This window comes from Pleurodeles waltl, chromosome 6 (assembly GCF_031143425.1).
Source record: "Pleurodeles waltl isolate 20211129_DDA chromosome 6, aPleWal1.hap1.20221129, whole genome shotgun sequence".
In the NCBI taxonomy this organism is placed as follows: domain Eukaryota; kingdom Metazoa; phylum Chordata; class Amphibia; order Caudata; family Salamandridae; genus Pleurodeles; species Pleurodeles waltl.
This window is the reverse complement of record NC_090445.1, coordinates 243,896,337-243,904,973: the sequence shown is the minus strand read 5'-3', so window position 1 is coordinate 243,904,973 and position 8,637 is coordinate 243,896,337. Positions and strand designations below refer to the sequence as shown.

General features: G+C 48.1%; 1 long non-coding RNA gene across 1 annotated transcript; it reads right to left on the bottom strand.

Moving 5' to 3' along the window:
• Positions 1-480: 480 nt before the first annotated feature.
• LOC138301912 (uncharacterized) lies at positions 481-1,958 on the bottom strand. The gene is made up of 3 exons (XR_011205158.1): positions 1,861-1,958; positions 1,095-1,135; positions 481-712 (listed from the first exon to the last, which is right to left on the bottom strand). It is a non-coding gene; the product is annotated as an uncharacterized lncRNA (long non-coding RNA).
• Positions 1,959-8,637: the final 6,679 nt, after the last annotated feature.

The following is an 8,637-nucleotide window of genomic DNA, read 5'->3' as shown; positions in this document are numbered from 1 at the left end:
AAGAGGGAGGAGCCCAATCTGGCAGGGGCACACTAGCCTCCCCCATCACCTTATAGGAAGTATACAAAAAGGTCCTTAGAGACAGTGCACATTTGATGGCTCAGGGTAGGAGGTGTAGGGCCTAGAGAGTGGAAGTGCTAGAACAAGAACTGTTAGAATGAGAAGCCCTATATTTAAATACAGGTGCAATGGAAGACCTGCAATGCTTTGAGGTCTGGAGGAAGGAATGTAAAAATATCCCTATTCAGGCTGCAAAAACGTATACCTAGTACAGCAGAGAAGACTTTACTAAACTAGAGATAAATTGGGTCACATTTTGTCAAAAACAATTAGTGGAGCACACCCAAACATAATTCCATGAACCCTAACTGTCCAAAATACTAAATTCAGTAATCACTATATATCAATAAGAATATGCAAAGATAGAATAAAAAACAAAATGTACTCAGAAACAGTAATTACTACAAATATATACAGGTATGTGGCAGATTGCTATATATATCTCTATTTATTAAATACAAATATTTCCATTTCAGAATTCAATTCTTAATAATCATAATTCAAGTACATTAAAAAGATGTTAAATATTAATATATAGTCCAGCCTATTTTTTGACAGTTCAAAAAAGAAAAGTCCATCTGCAGGTATTCTCGCAAATGTTGACAGGATTCAGCTGACACGTTTTTCGTCCTCTTGTAGGACTTTTTCAAGGCTGATTAAATAACAACATATAAACACAATATTACATATACAATAGTAACACCAACCAATCGCAATGCAAAATATTACCAAAAGTGAAAAACTCCAAATATCATGCCACGTTAAATTTTTTTTTTTAAACTAAAAAAAACAATATTTTAGTTATTAAAAACATAATCAAAGAAATATACAACATACCCTAAAATCACCATGTGATGACCAGTGTCTATTAAAAGCAAACACCATTATCTAAGTGTCCTAATACGAAAAATAATTTAAAAAAAGGAAACAATAAAGGAGAAACCTCGTGATCCCATAGCTCAGAAAGATAGTAGGATTGATGATTTATGAATAAGTAATATCCCATAGAGTGACGATAGCGTCACTAATTGTACCTTCTCGCAATTGAAGAGATCCATTTTAGTCCAAAAGACCACTGGGGATATAGAAAGAGGGTCTGTTGTCATAAAACCACAAACTAAACTATGTCATATCACCCAAAGATATCCAACACCATTTGTCAACCAACCTTGTACTTATTACTTCATATGAAGGTGCGTTTCCTACGAAGTGCATCAGTTGAACAAAATTTTCCAAAGTAGGATTCGTATTTAACAATGCCAATTTATTTTTTAAGTACCCCACATGTGTATATCTAAAGTCAGCAAAAGAATGCAAGACGAACCAGATTAATGTCCTGCCACAATGTTACAAATCCTTGAATACATCGATCCAAAAATAGACTAACATTCCAGAAACAATTAACACCAGATGTATTGGAGGACTACACAGTTCCACTATTAATAGCCTTGGTAGTATTTATTTACGACTCAGAATTCACTCAAAATGTCATTGCCCATGCTTATAGCATGCGATGACTCAGACAGCCATAAACCAATGTGTCATTCTTAAAACTACAATCCATTTAAAATGATATAACTTATCACCCGAGAGCAACCCAATCAAATATAGATAGTAAGAACTCCATGAAACAATATCATAAATTTTAAATCGTCACTATTGCAATTTGGTGTAATGTGAGTAACTTTACTCATGTTAATAATATTATATGTTATATAGTTCCTATGTGGTCCATGTCAATAGTAGTTCTGTTATCTACATAATAATCCATACTTTCCATTATAAAAGATTGCTGTTTACCTTAGTGGTCTATGTCCGACCACGAATACGAACGGCATCCGTATTAGCCACCAGTTGACCCGAAATGAGAAAAGCCATCTCCTCATAAAGAGCGGGAGACTCGAACCAAACGCATCCTAGAGCGTCATCAAAAAAAGTCTGGAAACATCCTAACAATAGCGGTCGCCATATTAAAACGGCATGTACCGCAAGTGTAACCCCCCTAATATACCATTCCAAAGCACAATAGGGGAAAACTCAAAATTTAATTCGCCGGTTATTAAACTCATATCGTGTTAGTCCCCACAAGTCACAGCAAGATAGTCGTGCACTAAAATTATTGTTGCAACCGGACGCCCGAACTTCCCATAAAGATCGAAATTCACAAAAGTAATCAACTCAAATATGGCGACCATTTTGAAATGGGCTACGTCCAGTTTAAAAACGAAATGGGACTGACTCATATGTGACAGTCCATCGTTGAATTGGTCAGTCTCTTATTGCAAACAGAATGAGACAACAGGAGCAGGTATGGATCAACATTACTGTTAGTTACTTGTGACACATTTATGTGCAATATGCAAACACCTCTATATACTCAATTTTATTTCTCCATATAGAACACATGTCGTGATTTTGATCGCCAACCATACTTTGGCAACAGGTATGTTTTTAGTGTTTGAGCACCATATATGAACTTACGAAAACTTGCAGGAAGGTGCAGCTAAACAAAAGTCATTGTGGGTCTCATTTTGGCCTGGCTGAGTAGGACAAAGGAAGAATCAAGATGGACGGAACAAATCCAGCTGGGAAATGGGCAGGTGATCAGAATCAATTGTGGGATAAACCAAGAGTTTGCAAGGTACTACCAGGCATTATACAGGAGGTGACAGCCACAGACCCCCCCCACAGCCATGGCTGATTTTCTAAGTGAGTTACACATGCTGATTCTAGCTTGTGTAACAGAGGTTGGCCATGGAAGAGTTGTCCCTTACAGAGCTCATCAACACTCTAGTTTACATGCCAAATGGGAAAGCGCAGGGCCTAATGGCCTTCCCCTTGAAATGTGCAAAAGGTGCTCCCCAATTACTGGTCAGCATATGCTCAATTTGTTCAAAGGAGCATGCAGAGAGGATGCACTGCCTGCAGATCTTTGTCACAATATTGTAGTGGTGACCAGGGCTGGGTTTAGGGTGGTGTGAGCGGTGCAGCCGCAGCAGGTGCTGACCTGGATTAAGAGGTGATTACCTCAGGGGGGCACTGTGTTTAGCAATGACTTATGAAACTTGCGATTTAAAAGAACCTGCTGAAAAGTTCCTTGTGCGTCCAGCCTTCAGGAAGGAATTAAAATATCAAGATACCTCTTGTGATTAATGTTCCTGCTGGGGAGAGAGATGGACGTTTTGTCTAGCAGTAGCTTTGACTCGCCATAAAATAGCATAGAGAGTTAATATGCCTGCTGCAAAAACAGATCTGTATTCAATGTGGATAGCTGAGCAGATTAGTAAGGCCAGCCTTTACCAATGCTTTAAAACAAAAGAATGCATGTGAAAAGGGGGACATGGAGAGCTGATGGGCACATTTTCCGGGTTGTTGCGATGGAATCCGAGGAGGTGGTCATGGGGTTGGGAGGGGCACCAAAAAAGACTGTTGCACAGGGCACCACCAGAGCTAAAGCTGGCCCTGGTGGTGATGCCAAAACCTGGCATGCCCAAGAACAACTGTGACATCTATAAACCCATTTCACTTCTCAGTATAGAGGTGAAATGTCTGGCCAAAGTACTAGCCAACCGCCTTGTAAAGGTAATCACTTCCCTGCTGCATGTGGACCAAACAGGCTTCATGGCAACAAGGGCGACTTTACAGAACCTATGTAGACTGCACAGCTGGTTAGGTGTAGTGGGTCACACACAAGAACTGCTGGCCATATTCTTATTATACACTGAAAAAGCATTCAATTCTTTTGATTGGACATACCTTCATTTAATGATCCTTGCCTTTGGATTCGGCTCCCATCCCTGTAAATGCTCTGTGAGGCACTTATGGTGGCAGTCAAGGTTAATGGTGTAATGTCCACCCTGCTCCCCTTGCAGTGGGGTCCTAGGCAGGTGGTAACAAAGAGGGACATTGCCAAGCTGTGGGGTGGATCGCAATTGCCTATTATATGTCATTGGCTCCTGGGCATGGACATTGTTATGTTTGTCATGGTTTCGCCCATGACGCACACTTGTGCAGGGGAATGGAGTGAGTCTCCCCTGTGACTAGAATGGCTAATGGTATGACTGGTGATGCTAACCGGTGTGAATAAAAAGGCCAGGGGCATGACCCTCGCGGCCATTAACCAGCTTGCTGTGTCATGTCTACTTTAAGCTACGTTGTATTATGCCTAATATTGTTAGGCCTAAATGGTATATTATACGACGTAACAAATTGGCTACAAGGAGGTGCCCGTTCCCTCGAGCTCCTACCTGCTGTTGAAAGTGTGGGAGGCTGTGCGGTGTCTCCAGTATTGTGGTCTGTACCACGATCGTGTTGCGGGCGTTGTCTCTCGAGGGCCCGCCGGTTACTGCAGTCCTTTGGTGAGGAGCGGCAGCATAGATGTGCTTGCTGTGCCTGGGCTGAGACTGCGTGTCGGCGTCTTCTGACGAGGTGGCCTGATGAGTTGAGGTGCAGGAGGCGGGGCCTCCCTGTGCACGGCTGCACGAGCCCGTGCAGTTTCCTGGAGACTGGCTGTCACCGGAACAACGGCCCAATAAATATACAGTCGAAATCGAAGAAACTGGCTGTCATCGGGGCAACGGCCCACTAAAAGTACAATTGGGATCGGAAGCCTCGTGAGCGGGGTGAGCGGTGGTGTTTTGGGGCACAGAGAGACACGTGCCTGCAGTTTTTCTCAGTGAAATAAGGCATTAAAGAACAGTGGGGAAATAAATTGCATACCAGGCAACAGAACGAACACCGAAGGGGCAATACTCAATCAATCAATCAGGGGATTTATAAAGCGCACTACTCACCCGGTAAGGTCTCAAGGTGCTATGGGGGGGCTGGGGGGAGCTACTGGTCGAAAAGCCAAGTCTTGAGGTGTTTCCTGAAAGACAGAAGGTCTTGGGTCAGGCGTAGGTGGAGTGGTAGGGAGTTCCGGGGTTTTGCAGCAAGGTGAGAGAATGATCTTCCTCCGACGGTCATGCGGCGGATGCGAGGAACGTAGGCGAGGGGGTGGTTGGCGGAGCGAAGGTTGCGGGTGGGGGTGTGAAAGGTGAGTCGTTCGTTGAGGTAGGCGGGTCCTGTGTTGTGGAGGGCCTTGTGTGTGTGGATGAGGAGTTTGAAGGTGATCCTCTTTGATACTGGTAGCCAGTGTAGGTCTCTGAGGTGGGGTGAGATGTGTTCGCAGCGTGGGATGTCCAGAATGAGGCGGGCGGATGCGTTTAGGATTCTTTGCAGTTTTGTTTGGAACTTGTTTGTTATTCCTGCATATAGGGCGTTTCCGTAATCCAATCGGCTACTGACCAAGGCGTGGGTGACGGTTTTCCTGGTTTCAATGGGAATCGATTTGAAGATTCTGCGGAGCAGGCGGAGGGTGTTGTAGCAGGAAGAGGAGATGGCATTGACCTGATGAGTCATGCTGAGTGTGGAATCCAGGATGAAGCCCAAGTTGCGTGCGTGAGAGGTGGGTGAGGGTGCGGGTCCTAGGGAGGTGGGCCACCAGGACTCGTTCCAGGCTGAGGGGTTGGTGCCAAAGATGATTAATTCTGTCTTGTCTGTGTTTAACCTGAGGTGGCTTGATTCCATCCAGCTGGCGATGGCGTGGAGTCCGTTGTGGAGGTTGACCTTTGCGGATCTTTCGTGAGGGAGATGATGAGCTGAGTGTCATCAGCGTAGGAGACTATGTTGATGTGGTGTGTTCGTGCGATGTGTGGGGCTGAGTGAAGATCCTTGAGGGACGCCACAGGTGATGTTGGAGGCTTCTGATAGGAACGGCAGGAGGTGGACTCTTTGGGTCCTATCCATGAGAAATGACGAGATCCAGTCCAGGGCTTTGTCGCGGATTCCAGCGTTGTGGAGGCGTGTGCAGAGAGTGTGGTGGCATACCGTGTCAAAAGCTGCGGAGAGGTCCAGGAGGATGAGTGCTGCTGTTTCCCCTTTGTCAAGCATGGTCTTGATGTCGTCTGTTGCAGCAATAAGTGCAGTCTCAGTGCTGTGGCTTTTGCGGAATCCGGATTGGGAGGTGTCGAGTGCCTTTTGTCTTCCAGGTACCGGGATAGTTGATTGTTCACGTTTTTTTCGATGACCTTGGCTGGGAAAGGAAGGAGGGAGATAGGTCGGTAGTTCTTGGGGTCGTCAGGGTCTGCCTTGGGTTTCTTTAGCAAAGTGTTTATTTCTGCATGCTTCCATCTCTCTGGGAAGGTGGCTGATTCGAAGGAACTGTTGATGGTGTGGCAGAGATGGGGGGCGATGATGGTGTTGGCTTTGTTGAAGATGTGGTGTGGGCAGGGGTCCGATGGTGATCCTGAGTGGATGGTGGCCATGGTGTTCGCGGTGTCTTCTGTGTTGACCAGGTCCAGTTGTGGAGGAGGTGGGTGTTGCTTGGCGCGTAGGGCTCGGGGTGTTTGTAGTTAGCTGGTGGGACTGGGAGTTGAAGCTGTTGTGGATTTCTTCTATCTTTCGACGGAAGTGAGATGCGAGTGAGTTGCAGAGCTCCTGTGATGGCGGGGGTTCCTTGGAACAGGCCCTGGCGGTTGATAGCTCTTTGATGATGCCGAAGAGTTCTTTGCTGTTGTGAGCGTTGGTGTCAATGCGGTTTTTGAAGTGGGTCCTTTTGCGGTGTGTATCAATTGGTGATGTCTGCGTAGGGCCTCCTTGAAGGCAATGCGATTGGAGATGGTGGGGTCACGGCGCCAGCTTTTTTTCATTCTGCGGCATTGTTGTTTGGATTCCTTTAAATCTGGGGTGAACCAGCTGGCCTTGATTCTGTGCGGGGTGTTATGGTGTTTTTTGAGCGGTGCGAGTGTGTTGCCGCAGTCTTCAATCCAGTGGTGCAGGTTGGTGGCGGCTGTGTTGGGGTCTGAGGTCCCGGGGGGGGGGTCTGGGCGAGGGTGGAGATCAGTTGGTCCGTGGAAATTTGCTCCAGTTGCGTCGGGGCGGTTGTGTGCGGTGGTTGTGAGTGACTGGTTTCTGGTAGGAGAAATGGATGCATCGGTGATCTGTCCAGGAGAGTTCGGTGGTGTGGCTGAAGGCGACGTGGTTGCTGGTTGAGAAGATGGGATCGAGTGTGTGGCCTGCGGAGTGGGTCAGTGAAGTGACAAGTTGCTTGAGGCCGAGGTTGGCGAGGTTGTCGACTAGGTTTGTGGTGTTGGTATCGTTGTTATTTTCCAGGAGGAAGTTCAGGTCGCCTAGGAGGATGTAGTCCGTTGAGGTGAGGACTTGGGAGCTGATGGTGTTGGCGATATCGTCGCAGAACTGTGGTCTCGGGCCGGGAGGTCTGTAGACCAGTGTTCCTCTGAGTGTGTTGTTGGCATTTACGTAGATGGTGAAGTGGAGGTGCTCAGCGGACTTGATGATGTCGTCGGAGTTGGTGGAGATTCTTATGGTGTTTTTATGGACTATGGCGATTCCTCCTCCTGGTTTGTTGTTGCGGTCTCTTCTGGTGATTTTGTAATTTTCTGGTATAGCTATTGCTATGTTCTGAGGCAGGGTTCATCCATGTTTCAGTGAGAAAAGCGGCGTCCGGCGAGTGGGTGGTCAGTAAGTCCCAGAGTTCAATTGCATGTTTGTGGACGGAGCGGGTGTTCAGCAGGATGCATCTTAGGTGGCAGTCTGTTGTTTTGGTATGGTGTTCGGGGGTTGGCTTGCAGGTGAATTTGCAGGCGTTGCACGAGAAAGGTCCTCTGGTGCGCGTTGGTGTGGATTGGTAGCAGATGGGGGAACGACCTGGGTTTAAGGCGTGGAGTTCGTCGGCGGTGTAATGGTTACAGGTAGTGTGGCAGGCGTGTTGGCCAGGGGGTCTGGCGCTAGGCGCGGTCTTGGCATGGACGGGCGCAGACGGGCTTGCCATCATAAGAGGGGAGGAGGGAGGGTGTGTCAGCTGGGAGGAGGGTGGCATGGTCCAATGGCAGGGCGGGGGGGCTGGCCAGCAGGGAAACCGAGGCGGAAGGCAAGGACTTGAGAAGGGAGGGGGTTGGGGACACAGCGGCTAAGAGGGAGCAGAAAACAAAGGAAAATACCGGCTAAGTCTGGCAGTAACTGGTGGCAGCTGGTGGCAGCGAAGTGCGATGGCAGCGACCTACCTGCTCAAAGCAGGGTCGGAGGTCGCTGTCCTCGCCACGCTGCGGCCGGCATAAGAGGGGAGGAGGGAGGGTGTGTCAGCTGGGAGGAGGGTGGCGTGGTCCAATGGCAGGGCGGGGGGGCGGGCCAGCAGGGAAACCGAGGCGGAAGGCAAGGACTCGAGAAGGGAGGGGGCGGGGCCGCGGGGACGCAGCGGCTATGAGGGAGCAGAAAACAAAGGAAAATACCGGCTAAGTCTGGCAGGAACTGGTGGCAGCTGGTGGCAGCAAAGTACGATGGGAGCAACCTACCTGCTCAAAGCAGGGTCGGAGGTCGCTGTCCTCGCCGCGCTGCGGCCGGCATAAGAGGGGAGGAGGAAGGGTGTGTCAGCTGGGAGGAGGGTGGAGTGGTCCAATGGCAGGGCGGGAGGGGCGGGCCAGCAGGGAAACCGAGGCGGAAGGCAAGGACTCGAGAAGGGGGGGCGGGGACGCAGCGCTACGAGGGAGCATAAAACAAAGGAAAATACCGGCTAAGTCT